The following is a 14,665-nucleotide window of genomic DNA, read 5'->3' as shown; positions in this document are numbered from 1 at the left end:
TAAAAAAAAAAACCCAGTTTCAGAAATGGGCAAAGTACTCCAATAGACATTTCTCCAAAAAAGATATATAAATGGCTGATAAGCGCCCGAAAAGATGCTCGACATTACTGGTCTTCGCTGATCATTAAAAGATAATGCAAATAAAAATCTCAGTTTGAAACAATTACAGTGGCTGAAAAAAGTTCACCTCAATGTGCTATATACTATATGACTCCAGAGAAAGAACAAGTGGGGGCAGGACAGAGGGAGAAGCACATTCTCCGCTGAGCAGAGAGCCATGGGCAGAGCTCGATCCCGGGACCCCAGGATCATGACCTGAGCTGAAGGCAGACACTTACCTGACTGGTCCCCCCAGGTGGCCCTACAAAATATTTTTTAGATGAGAACATGAAGACGAGAATCAATCAGTGCCAGAGATCTCCATCTGGATGGAGGAGAGCAGGTGTGGCTTGTGAAATAACAGGGATCCTGGCGGCAATGGAAGTGTTTCATCTTCACTGTATTTGTGTCAATATTCTGGTTGTTACATTGTAGGATAATCTGCAAGTTGTCTCCACTGGGGGAAACTGGGTAAAGGGTACAGGAGGTCTCTCTGTATTATTTCTTAGAAGTGTGTTTGAATTTACAATCATCTCAAAATAAAAAAATTAAGTTAAATATGCTATTTCTATCATTGTTATAGTTTCCCTGAAGGTCTGAATATGTGTAATTAACAAATCTAAATGTAATCAACATTAGATGTAATGAAACGTGATTTCAGCCTTGAACTCAACACTCTGCTGACTGATGTTGCTTTATCCTTTGCTTTTATTTTGCCAAATAGCCAGGTACCTATTTCCACATCATTTTTGGCACCCTTAAACCTAAGTTTAATGAACAGTCATGAGATTGTATTGTTTGCCATCATATCTAATCAGCGTAAGATAACTAGTGATATGAGCAAGACATACCATCCAGGTTTACTGTGACTATGGGAAAAGTATTTTAAAACAAGAATAATAAGTCTAGCTATCGAGAATAAATGAGATGGGTCGCTGGGTGGCTCAGTCATTAAGCATCTGCCTTCGGCTCAGGTCATGATCCCATGGTCCTGGGATCTGGCTCCCTGCTCCACGGGAAGCCTGCTTCTCTCTCTCCCATTCCCCCTGCTTGTGTTCCTCTCTTGCTGTGTCTCTTTCTCCGAATAAATAAATAAAATCTTCAAAAAAAAAAAAAGAATAAATGAGAATCTCTTCATGTGCTTTATATATTAAAATAATACCAACTTGTTGAAATATGAATGGATTTTTCACTGTTTCCGGGGGAAAATGTTTCAATGAATAGTTTGTGAAAATGGCTAATTTTGTTTATTTTATGTAATATAAAGAATTAATAAAAATTAAATATAGAAAGATAATATGAATATTGAGAATCTTTAGCTAGAGAACACCTCACAATTTTATTCCCAACAGATGTTTATAAACATTTGCCCAGCATGAAGCCCAGTGCAGGGCTTGAACTTCAGATTCTGAGGTCAAGACCTCAGTAAGGCCAAGAGTCATGGACTTAACCAACAGAGCCACTCAGGCACCCCTAGCTTTGAGTCTTTGAGTCTTTAAAAGTCCTGTCTGAGAATTCCTCCCATTTGGTCAAGACAATTTAAAAGTAGAATGTTTACTTTGCTTTATTAAACTTTCACAAGGAAGAAAAACTCTGAAGTTATATATTATATCATGATAAATCTCTATTGATTCAAATATAATAAAGTCTATGAAGAAAAAGAGAAATGGTGAGAAACAAATGAAGCCTATCTAAGTTAAGAGAGGAGAGAGGACTCTTCTGGGGCCCAACTATGCGGTGCGGTGACCGCAGAAAAATTTAGCAAATGACAGTGAAGCACAATACTATCAATATTTTAACTTCTGACTGCTAGAATTTTAATTACAGCATAATTATAATTGCCAATATATTCAAATGTTATATAATACATTAAAATATAATGTTAATAATAATTGATTTTTTTCAATAATATTTCTTGGTTATTTTTATATCCTAGAATTTTATTTCCCTCTTTGCCAATGGTTATTGTGTGGCTTTGGCCATGAACTCAGACAAAGAGTGATTTTACAATCATTCATCATTTACATGAGTTATGACTTCACTGAACTTTTTAAATCTTTTCTCCTCATAAATAACTCTAGCATAATTTGACCCTGACCACAATATTCATTTCTTATACTACTGTTGTCTATTATTTTATTTCCATTTTGTTTCTACATACTAAAAGTTAGTAGTTGCTAATGATATTGTCTTATGCATTCATTGTTTATGTAGATGTTCTCGTGTGTTTCTGGACGTTCCTATTCTTCATAATTTTTGTACACCATTCGGTCATTAGTTCCAATTTCTTGTTTGTTAATCTATTCATCATTTCTGCTGCATCTACTATTCAGACTACTTAGTTGAGCTTTTAATATCAATGAATAAATTTCCCCTTTATGAGTTTATTTCTTTTTTATGGTTTTTTTGAAGTGATCTTTTGCATAATTTACTTCTTAATGACAGAATTCTTTAGTTTGGTGTGTTTAATAACTTTCTGTGGATGAATCATAATGCGTGAGACAAATAGTGGAAACAAACGTTTGGGAAGTTATGACAGTGGGGTCGTAGTTCATTTTCGCGTTGACAAACATAGCAGACTACTGTGGCTCAGACTTCGTTTATTAGGAAGAAGTTGCCTAGCTTTGAACGCACATGCTCAGGACAGAACTTAATTCCCTCCTTCTGTGCAGCTAGAATGCAGGCATGTGCCCTAAGCTTTGCCCATCAGATGGACGAAAGCAAGATTTCTTCCTTCAGAAGAAAGAAACAGGTGGCATAGGTCCTCTGCAGAATTACTTCTCGGAAAGGCTAAGTTCCGGTAAGCTACGGAAGCTGTTAGAGGCGGTGTGGCGTAGGGCCTAGCAATGGCACACATGTGGGGGGACAGAGCTGCAGAGAACTGCTGACAGTTAACTCTAGGAATCGAAGGATTAGGAGTAATTTAGAGACTTGGGTAGTATAATATAGAAGGGTGAGTGATTATTACTGTGCCCAAGCATTTGGAGGGAGAACAAGATAGCTCAAAGTTACAATTCTCAGCTAACTGTGTGGTTACTGCAGCCCAGATTTCCTCTGCCCTAAAACAATTTCAATTTCCCTGACCCTGGCGCTGACGTAATTCAAAACCAAATTCATATTACATAAAATTATGTTGAGTTTCCCATTGACAAAAAGGTGGATGAATGACGGCAGTATATTGACACAGTAGAGCATTATTCATGAATGAAGGAGTAATGAATGGCAGCTATTGCAACAAAGGTAACAATTAATTTTAGCAATGTATTGCTAAGTGAAAAAGTAAGACCCAGAAGATAATGTATAGCCTGACACTTTGAATCTTGGAATAAAAATATACAATTTTTAGACATACGATAGATGAAATAAAACTAAGGAAAGACTTTGGAATTACTTCTTGAGGATCTCAGTACCTTGTCCTGCCTTAAGTTGTGACACATGCAGACATTTACCAGAAAATGAATTAACTTGCAATTTGGAACATTCAGTTATGAAAATAAAATGGTCACAGAGATAACCTAGGATACAACTGAAAGCTCTGATTTCTGTGGGACGTATTCTTCATGGACAACAATTCCATGTCGTGGCTCGGTGTTACAGAAATGACCAAAGCAACAGTGGAAACGTTTAGAAAATGTATCTGGATCTTTATTTACTCCATCCACAAGTGCTTCAAGTTTACATGTGGGCATTCAGTACTGTTCAAATATCTGAGACAGTTCAAGAAATTCTTCATTTAAAGTATGAATAGATTTTCACAAGTCTCCATTTCTCAGTGGAAAATGAAAATTTCCCATAAATTCAGGTCATCGTACCTAATGGACGTTATGAAGCCTCATTCTCTCTGAGCAGAAAAGTATTGTATTCATGAGAAGTTTTCTTCTCCCTCAATTTTGTGGCAGCCTTCTGCACGAAGGGAGCTCATTACATTTTGTAAAGCAATAAATCAGGAGAAGTTCAACTCAACTCAAAATTGTGTCGCAGAATATCTGTTAGGTAGGAGAGGAAATGGAGGGGGAGGATGGTCCTCTACTCTGAACAATGCAGCGTGCAGTCAGTGGGGTCCACACAGAGCCCAGGGGTATCCTCCTCTTCAGGATTACGCTCTGGGTTCCTGCGAATTGGGGGTCCCTTGCCAACCATCCCTAAAAGGGAAACTTAAAATAGAAAAAGACTCAGGTTCCACCGAGATTTGAACTCGGATCGCTGGATTCAGAGTCCAGAGTGCTAACCATTACACCATGGAACCCCACAGTGAGAATGGGTGACAGCGCTCCTTCCTGACAGGATGCGTCTCCACTTCTGAACTCGAGGAGTCTTTAGAAAAGCTGAAATTCGGGTCCCAGTTTCTAATATCTGCCTCCGTGACACACGGGCCTTTCCCCGCGTGCACAGGGCGCTTCGGGCAACGTCCCAAAGCAAATCGGTTTCTAGGGACAAATGACACGGGTCCGTGCTTGTGGGCGCCGCCCGGCCTCTCTGCGGAGGGCGGGGCTCCTTGCGCGCCCCCCCCCGCCCCCGCCCTCCGGCCCAGACACAGGTGCGGCGGCCCCTCCCGCGCGGGCGGGCCGGGCTGCACCTGCGCGCGGCCGCGGTCTCCATCCGCCCAGCGCCGCGGGACCCACAGGCCTCGCGCTCCTTCCGCCCCCGCACGTTAGTCTCGGGACCCGCACACTGCGGAGGTCGTCGTTTGACGCCCAAAGCCGGGCGGTCCCGGCCCGTGCGGCCCCGCGGGGGACAGAGAAGCCTTCTGCTCCCGCGCCGCCGCGGGGGAGAGCAGGATCCGAACCCGCGGCCTTCCCCGCAGGGCTGTTCCTGGGGGCTTCGACCGGGCTCTTCCCGGCCGCAGCCGCGAGCCTTCCCCGAGCGGCGCGGCAGTAACGACTCCCTGCGTCGCGAGGGGGACAGAAGCGATGCCAGACGGTCCCCCGAAGGGCTGAGGACAGCAGCAAATCATCTCCACCGAGAGTGACAGTCGCGGGTGTCAGGCCTCGAACCTTCCCAGCAAGACCCCCGGAGGGGCCGCGGCGTCCAGCCGAGGTCATTTCGGTGCCAGAGAGCCGTCTGGGGAAGGAAATGCTTCCGGAAGAGGCGCAGGTGGCAGCCCGCGGCGAGAGGCACGGAGCCCGCGTCCAGGCATGTCAGCCGCTCGGTGTCCTCGCGGTCCCCGAGGTCCCGGGCCCCCCCTCACCAGCGGAAAGACGGAGTGAGCCTCTCCTGCCGGGTGGGTCAGCGACGTGCTTTCCAGAAGCCCGAGGAACGGAGACCCCAGACTCTGGAGCGCTTTCAACACGACGCAACTTCTGGTCGCCGCAACACGTTCACCGTGAGCATCTGCAGGGGCGAGGGCTGGGACCAGATTCCGGGCTCTCTGCCCGAAAAAGGAAAAAGAAAAAAAATATATATGTATATATTTATATATACATATATATATTAAATTTATAATTATATAAATATATAAAAATTTATATATTTACATATATATATGAATAAATAAATGGGGGAGAAGCGACATCTGGGAAGTAAATCCTAATGAGTGAGCGTGAATACTACCTCCCAGTTCCCACCGCCTGGTTCTAGCCCCTTTCCCGATGTGGAGGAGCCGGCCCCGGCCTCCCGCGCAGGAGAATCCCGATCACCTAACTCCTCACGCCCTAACCGCCAGCTCTGCGCAGTGTTGCTTCTAGAGAGCACAGCACCGGACGGGGAAAGACAGGCTAAGCCGAGAAGGAACCCGACACGCACAGTTTCAGCCACGGGCCAGGGTCAACTTGGGCAGCGTTGAGTCATTTTTGATAGTATATACCCTTCACATGGTATAAATGATGAACACGAAATGGCTCTTTTCTTCTGTGATTTCTCTCCTCCAAGCCCATAACTCCTGTTTAATTATGAGAAAAACATCGAGGAAATGAGGGACTTCACAAAACACCCGAGCAGCCTCGCAAACTGTCAGGATTGTTTAAAAACAAGGAAAATCTGAGAAACTGCCACAGCCGAGGGGAGGCTAAGGAGAAAACGATGAGTAAATACACCGTGATATTCTGGATCAGATCCAGGAACCAAAAAGGACATGATGTAGAAACCAGGGAGATTGGAATAATTTTTGGACTTTAGTTAATAATAATGTGTAAATATTTATTCATTGATGGTAATAAATGTGCCACACTCAGGAAAGATTTTAATCCTAGGAGAAACTGAGTGTGGGGGATATAGGCGCTCTCTGTTCTATCATCCCAAATAAGTAGAAACTATTGCTTTAGGGAGTAAGAACAAGAAAGTGGCCAAATGAAATGATTTCTTCAAAGGGAAGTCGGAACTCTGGTTTGCAATGTGCGCCAGCACAGTGCCCTCCCCTGTAACTAACGAGCCCCATTATCAGACCCAGTGCTAAGGCCTGCAGAACCCACAGGGCCTCAGAGCACAGAGAGTTGGAGGAATTTGGAAGGAGGAGTTCATATGCCGGCCCACTGGTCTGCTCTGCTGTGGGCCCAGCAGTTAGCAGGACACCAAGCCCTGGCTCTGCCCTTGGAGATTTGGGGCTAATCGTGATGGAATAGACTAAAATTATGAATCCATGAGTCCAGGAATCCAGCAGGTGGCTGGAGGCTAATCGCATATTCTTCCAATAAGAATAAAAACTGGACGTTTACATTTGAGCAGAGATTGAAGTGACTGTTCTGAAGGGGGTCTGGGCTCCCACTTTTTCAGGGAGAAGATGCAAGATAGGGACACAGTGTATGGACTGGTTGTCTGGGCAGTGATCCATGAGGAAAGTGAAAGAGAAGATTTGATGGTTTGTTGGTGGACTGAGACCTTGGTTCAGGCCAGAGCTCCAAGGTTGCTTTAGGCCTCGAGGGCCCACTCTGAGCCAGGCACATCAGGGAGCATCACAGATGACGTCAGGGAGCACTGGAGAATCAGCCTCAGTGGAATGGTAAGTTCCCTGCCAGACCGAGGTCAGTCCGGCATCAGAGAAGTCGCTGGGACCAGTCTCTGGGAATTGCTTTGAAGTACTCGTGCTCATTCATAGGAATCTTGTTTATTTCCCCCAAATAAAATATAGCTGAAAAATTCTTCTCCTCTTCCCCAAGATAACGAAGTCATTAGAACAGAGATTCATGGTACATTTTTTCTACTCTGAATTCCAGATCATATGGAATAAAATCTGTGAAACCCCTTTTCCCACGAAGGAACCCCTAGATACACACGCATATCATTTTGCAAACGAGTTCAGAGTGTCTGTGGAACGGCGTAAAGTCCATAGGCCCCAGGCTATGAACCTCCTGCGTTTGGAGATTGTCCTATGTCACCTAACCTGATTTTTAACAACCAAAACCAAATTCTTTAAGTAGAAATTAAGCATCGTACTGCTAAAGTAAATTCACCTTTTAATCGTGGCTAAGTTTTTCATTAATACTCATCTTGTAAATTACATCAAAGTTGTGTCCACGACTGAATGGAAAATACTAGTCAGATTAGTTCTCAGAGGGCTGTTGGGGTGCACATTCCTGGTAACACAGTTTGGGGAGATTTGACTCAGACATAAGCAGGTCAAAGAGAAGGGAGAGGACTAGGCTTATTTTTATCACAGGGTAACTGTAATGTGTGCTGCAGCTTCTCCCGGGCCCCACTGGGAGGAACCCCTTAAATTGTGATCTTTATGTTCTGCTGAAGCACTGGCCACGTGAATGGAGGGCCGAGGCCAGACAGCTCTTTCCTCTCATGACTCTCAGTAAGTTTTCCAAATCCTGTGTCATTTAAACCTAGTTTCCTTGGTTTTTTTTTTTCCTGTTACCCCCAAGTCACAAGTATCTCATAGACCAGCCAGGAGGCTTTGCTGCTCCTGAAAATAGAGACAGAAAGTAGAAAACTCCCCAGAGGAAGACATAGAAAATCTGAGTAACAAGGGTACATGAGAGTCAGATCTAAGTAAATATTGGCTGCATAAAACAATGTGAACGTCTTCTAGAGGAGAAATGAATGTAGAATTCATATGGATGCAAACAATGAATTTAGACGTCCCTCGAGACAGAGATGAATAGAATCCCATTTTTCTAATGTTAAGTCCTTTGCATTGTCTGGGAAAACGGTAAAATATCAGTATAAGAATTGTTTGGTTAGGACTATCTGCGGTGATCTCTCGGCTCCCCATCAAAAGCAAATCAAAAGAATAATGTAGAAATATTCAATCAATACACAAGCAGACAAGATATAAGAGGGAAGCATCAAAGGACAGAATGATAAACAAAGTGGAATATACCAGAAGGGACAGAAAACCACACATCGTAGGATGATCATTTTAACCTAAAACACACTCAGCAATCTGTGGATGGGGGTGGGGCGGGAGGAAGCTTCTGGGTCGTGGTCGCAGCTCTACTTCCCGATCACACGTGTGTTCCCGGTGTGAGGAATCATTGCAGTGTGCGTTTAGCCTCCATTCACCTCTTGGCATACATGTTCACGAGAAAGACACGGAGAGAGTTAAAAAACAAAAAAACTGGGGCGCCTGGGTGGCTTAGTTGCTTAAGCATCTGACTCTTGATTCTGGCTCAGGTCATGATCTCGGGGTTGTGGGATAGGACCCCGTGTGGGGCTCGGTGCTGGGTGTGGAGCCTGCTTAAGATCCTCCCTCTCCCTCTGCCCGCCTACCCCCTCCCCCGCCCACCACCCCGTGCGTCTGGTGGTACTCTCTCTTTCTCTCTCTCTCTCTCTGGGGAGAAACCCCACAAAAGCCCTTCTGGTCCCGAACTGGCAGTATTTTTCAAGTGGTTTCATTGTGAGCATACATGTAGATGAGTAAAAATTGTGGCCTTCCTGGTGTCTGGGCTGCTCTTTCAGGGCTGGCTTTCTGCCAGCACCCTCAGGCAGGAGATGGGTTTTTCTAATCCTTTTTACCACTCCAAGCTCAAGTTTGGTTCCCATCCTGACCATTTGGATGATTCTCCCTCCAGGCCTTCCGGGATCACTTTCGGTGTCTGAGTGATGCCTGGAGCCCAGGAGCAGAGCCTCTGACAAGTCGCCTCTGGTCTGGCGCCACTCTCCTGCCGCATTAAAAAACAAAACAAAACAAAACTGGCCTATTTTAATTTATAAGAAAAATCTTTTCCTAAGTAAACAAGGCCAAGAGCAGAAGACCTTGCTCTGAAAAATACTGTAACTGAGATCATCCATTATAGAGCATTTTAAGGGTTTCTGTTTGGTGCTGGCTGTCTTGTGCAGCTGAGGAAAGTGTGTACACACACACAGCAGCCTATACAGTCATTTGTTGAGGACTCTTTCTCAAAATCTGAACATCCGAAAGGCCGTCTCTTCCAGCCACAGCCTCACCTTTGTAGCTGGCTTTGGACTTCAATCTCCCAAATTATTTCTCAAATTATTATGATTATCATCATTATCATTATAAATTACACATATTTAATTTTAAAAGCAAAATGGATTGACAAAACCTATTAAAACAAGAACAACAACAAAAGCCAAAATGAATGCAGCATTTTCCTGCTCTAAACCCTCCCTACGCCGAATTCAGATGTCCCAGCTGCAACCCTGCCCTCGCTTTCAGGAGCCAGCTCTGTGACCTTGGCCCAGCACTCAACCTCTCTGTAAAACTTGGCCTCACCAACATAATTAACAAGTAGTGTCTTTGCATGATGGCCGCTTGAGCCCATGCGTGGCTACTGAATAATGCTGAAGTCTCGTGTGTAGAGAATCCCTCCTTCTCAGTCCAGCAATAATGTCATTATTTCTGCTTCTTCATTGTAAAGACTTCAGTAATGACATATGCTTCAAATCATAGCAAAACACAGGGGAAAAAAACCCACAACCCTCAAACCCAATACTTTGGGATATCCCCCCTCGACTTCCAAATATGTATAAAGCAAAATTGTACATACTCAAGGTCATATATTACATACAGTTTTAATCTGGCTCTTTTCAGTTAACATTTTATCATGTGCTTCTTCCCTAAGCTATCACAACCTCTTCCAAAATATCACTTTCAATAGCTTCGCAACATTCTTCCAGCCATAGATAACGTAAGTTATATACCCTTCCCCTCCATTGGTGGAGATGTTTTAATTATGGTATTATTATAACTAAAAGTAGCATAGAAGTTTTTGCACACAAATAATTCCCTTTAGTTTGGATTATTTCCCTAGAAGAGTTCTCTCCAAAGTAAGGTTGCCATGTGAAGGAAGTAACCATTTGTGAGCTTCCTTGGTGGAATTGAGAAGCACGACTGAGAACAAGGACCTTGTTCCAAGCACAAAGGGAAGGAGCTATATTAGCGTCCTAGGGCTGCCCTAACAAATTACCATAGAGTGAGTGGCCTAAAACAACAGAAATTTCTCCTCTCACAGATCCAGACACCAGAAACCCGAATTCAAGGGGTCTGCAAGGTTAGTTTTTTCTAGAAGGTCTGAGGGAGACTGTGTCAAGGCTTCCTGCCTGGCCTGCCTACATTTGCACCTGCCTTGCTCCCAGCCCTGCATCCTTCTGACATGGCCTTTGTCCCCGTGTGTCTGTTCGTGTGTCTCCAAATCTCCCTCCCCTTATGAGGATACTGTCATTGGATTTGGGGCCCAACCCAATCCAGAATGACCTCGCTTTATCTTGATTGCATCAGCAAAGAGTGTTTTCAAGTAAAGTCTCATTCACAGGCGGGAGGGGTCGGATTGCAGCGTTTCTTCCTGGGCCACATACTCGAACCCACCAGGGGCGCAGCCCTCTGCCGGCCCTCAACGAAAGCAATGTGGGAGAGTCACCGAGGGCCTCAGACCTGGAAGGTTTCTCCGGATTGTACCTGGAGGTCTGTCCGAGTCGGCTGTGACGGTGTTTTCATCAAGTACTTCAATTCCCAGGGCTCAACCCCAGGCCCCTGCATTTTCCATTCAAAGAAGAACCCGGTTCTGTAGGGCGTCCCTGCATCGGGTCTACGGGCGGGAACCATTCGGCCCACGGGGCTAGATGGAGTCGGCGGTGTTCACACCCCGCTGTGTGTGAGGCGCGGACAGTGTCCCGAGGCCCGAAACCCCGGTGTGAGCTGCTTCGCCCCCATGCGCCAGGCTCGGGCTTCCCTCTCTGGGGAAGCGACGAGCGGGGACCTCCCCAGCGTCGCCTTCTGTTCCTGGACCCTCCCGCCCCCGCCCAAGCCCGACCTCAGCCAGCCCTTCCCGAGCAGGGACGGCGCGCAGGGGGCGCAGCCATCCGAGATACCGGGGTCTTGGTGTGGAGCGCGGAAAGCAAACGCGAACCACTCCAGTTCCTTCCAGGCCGCTTCCAGGCACCGCTGGCGTCCGCAGGCCCGAGGTCGCAGGGGACGCCACCTGCTCCGAGGTGCCTCGCTGCGGGCGGGCAGTCGGCGGTGACCCGGGCGGGAGTTCTGGGCACAGACCGTCCCCTGCGGCTCCCACGACTTCTCCGAATTCCACGCGCCCCGCCGAATGTGGATTTGCGATTGCGCCACGCGTTTCACCCAGGACTGAGCAGCCCTGAGTGGACGCAGGGGATTCCTCGCTCGCAGACTTAGCAGTGACTCACGAACCGCCTCTCCCTTCCTCACATTACAGCGTGCTGTCGCGCCGCGGAGAAAGGTGGTCGGGTACCTCTGAGGTGGCGCACCTTCAAAGTCGCTGACAAGGGGCCCCTGCCCGCAGGTAGTCGTGGCCGAGTGGTTAAGGCGATGGACTTGAAATCCATTGGGGTCTCCCCGCGCAGGTTCGAATCCTGCCGGCTACGGTTTTACAAAGCTTCCTTCCTACTGCTGCCGCCCACTTGCAGGCCGATCGCAACGGGAACTTCTGCCTTCTAGTCCCTGCTGGTCTCCCTCTGCGTTGCCGGTCACCCGTTTCCCTGGGTCAGGTTGGATCTGTTCCTCCAATTCCAAACACCGCGGTATCTGACCCTCAGCGTTAAGTGGATGAGTGCCTCTGCGAGGGTGGGAAGGTCACCGAATATTATACCTGATTTGAGGAGGGCTATTCCTTTTCCTCAATTATGGGTCATAGCCAACTTGGGTTCTCAGCATCAGCCAGATCCCCATCCTCTCCCGGACTCAAGGTGTTTTCCTTGCTACCATATAGAACTCAAGATGTACAAAGCAGTATTTACTCTAACAGCTATCAATTTTTTTTTTTTCGAATCCTTACTAGGTCGCAAGCACTGAGTTGGCATTATATGCACGACATCGTTTAATTTAATCACCAATATAACCCCATGGCGCAGGTGACATCCGTCCCATTACAGAATAAGAAACCGAAGCTTGACTCAACCAACACTGCCCAGTAAAATGGAATGTAGACCAAGGACCTTCTTAAGTGTGGTTGTGAGCTCACTGGTCACAGATACTACAGGAAACACACTTCTTAAAAGCCAGTGGTTAGTGACGCAGTCCTGCTGTTGTTTATACACAGGAATGACTTTCATCTCAGTTCCTACTTATCAGACATTACAGACGTATTTCCAAGTGCTTTAAGTGTGTTAGCGTGTGTGATCACATTCATAAGAAATGAATACTATTATTACCCGTAGTTTATAAATCTGGAAACTGACACCCACAGGAGTAAAATACCATGGCCAAGTTCACCCAGCTAGTAAGAGGCAGGGCTGGGCTTGGACCCTCAGTTTGGGTCTGTACCCAGGGAACCAAAAGTTGGGGCGGGTGTGGGGGCAGACCAGGTGTTTTCATTGCTACTGTCTACAGTTGGAAATTAATGTTACTGCCTAGCTCTCTTATTCAGATTTTTGCCTCCATAGATAAGTCTAAGTGGTTGGTCTGGAGTATGGGGTTGTTACCCATAGTGCACTGAGTGTTCTGCTAGCGCAAGCTTGCAGAATGTCAGTGGACAGCAATGAGGTGTTACCTGTTTTTGAGTGATAAGAAGTGATTGTTATTGTCACTTCATATGAATGATTAGTTTATAAAGAGGAGCACCACATCTATTCTCTCTTCTCAGCCTGAAAACTCCAGAGCCCAGGAGTGGGAACGCTCTGTTAAACCACAGGAAGTGGATTTAAGGCTGCCAAGCCCAGGAGTATTTCTGGTTTGAGACTAAAAGCAAAATCCTTGCGGAGCCCCATACAAAACCCATCAGGGAAGCCTGTTGATTCTGGTAAACAGGGTGTATCAGACTTACTCAGCAAGAGAGAATCTTAGTCGGAAAGAGTCTGTGTCTCAAGGAGGGGACTTTTGAGGCCAGGATTAGTCACAGGAGAATTTTAGAGCAGAAATTGTGGACAGAGATCCGTGGCAATGGTGATCAGAATATGTAAATTTAATAAATGACTGGGACAGTCAGTGGTCTTATCTTCAGAACGTGAGTCCATGTGGAATTCCTCCATGATATTGCCATAAAAGCTACAAATAAAGGGGAATGCAAGGAAGGTGGGCACAGGGAGCTTGTCTCACACATGGCGGCCAGGTAGGCTTTATCTGCTGTGTGCTGTCACACATGGTATCGCATCTGTAAGTTTCGGTTTCACTTCATTACTTGTCTGTTTTGGTCCGAAGGTAGTTAGAAATGCACGTCAAACAACACAGAATGTAAAGAAGTAGGATTTTAAAATAAAAAAATGAAAATCAGATCAGTTAGAGAAAACCTCCCAAATCGAATAGCACAGTTTCCTGCCAATACTTACCGTGTTTGATGTCTCTGTCTGGTACAACCTGGAGACTCCAGGGGAAGGTTCTCTGGTCCCTGCCCTCTCTTCATATGTTCTCCTGAACATTCAGGGACTAAGAACATTAATCTGGGGTTTTTTTTATTGATTTGGGGAAAAAAGTATAAATTCAGAGACTCAGTACTCTGATTTGCATGCAAAGGAAAGTGGAAAGAAAAGGTCCAGATAGGAACAGAGCTTTTGTTTATAGAAAAACAAAACAACACACATCCTTGAGAACACTTGGTATATTGCCTGCTTTTTGTTAGTTTAACCTTTCAAATAGGAAAATAGTTGTGACGGTTAGTTTTATATGCCAGGCTGGTGGGCCATGGTGCCCAGATATGTGGTCAGTCGTCATTCTGTGTTTCTGTGATGTTTCTGTGACGGTGTTTGGGAGAAGATTAAATTGAATTGGTGGACTTTGCTCTCCATAATCTGGGTGGGCATCAATGAAACAAAAGACCGATACCACCCAACCCCAGCAGGTAGTTTTCAGGCTTGAATTACAGTGCTGGCTCTTCCTGGGTCCCCAGCCTGCTGCCCACCTTGCGATTTTGGACTTGCCACAACTCCCATAATCTTGTGAGCCAATTCCTTAAGATAAAGCTCCATATACATCCACATCCCACTGGTTCTCTCTCTCTGCAGAACTCTGAGGAATACAGTAGTGGAATCAAATTGTTTTACTTTTCAGTTTTTCTGGTGACTGATGAAGAAGATCATCCTTCCATATGTTTATTGATTCTTTGGATATCCTTTTTTTCTGAAAGACCTGTTGAACTTTCTGCTCGTTTTTCTCTTGGATTGTCTATTTCATACTCATTTTTCTTTTTCACATCCAGGTGGACCTGTACAGGTCGAGAGGCTAGCTAAGCTACCCCAGGTGTGGCTGCCATGGCATCCCCTTTCC

The 14,665-nt window shown here is 45.7% G+C and overlaps 2 non-coding genes across 2 annotated transcripts; one reads left to right on the top strand and one right to left on the bottom strand.

Moving 5' to 3' along the window:
* Positions 1-4,273: 4,273 nt before the first annotated feature.
* On the bottom strand, positions 4,274-4,345 carry TRNAQ-CUG. The gene has a single exon. It is a non-coding gene; the product is annotated as a tRNA-Gln (tRNA).
* A 7,405-nt stretch (positions 4,346-11,750) lies between these two features.
* Positions 11,751-11,832, top strand: TRNAS-UGA. The gene has a single exon. It is a non-coding gene; the product is annotated as a tRNA-Ser (tRNA).
* The last annotated feature ends 2,833 nt before the right edge of the window (positions 11,833-14,665 follow it).

This window comes from Meles meles, chromosome 5 (genome assembly GCF_922984935.1).
Source record: "Meles meles chromosome 5, mMelMel3.1 paternal haplotype, whole genome shotgun sequence".
Taxonomy (NCBI): domain Eukaryota; kingdom Metazoa; phylum Chordata; class Mammalia; order Carnivora; family Mustelidae; genus Meles; species Meles meles.
The sequence above is the reverse complement of the archived record's forward strand: the minus strand, read 5'-3'. Positions and strand labels throughout refer to the sequence as shown.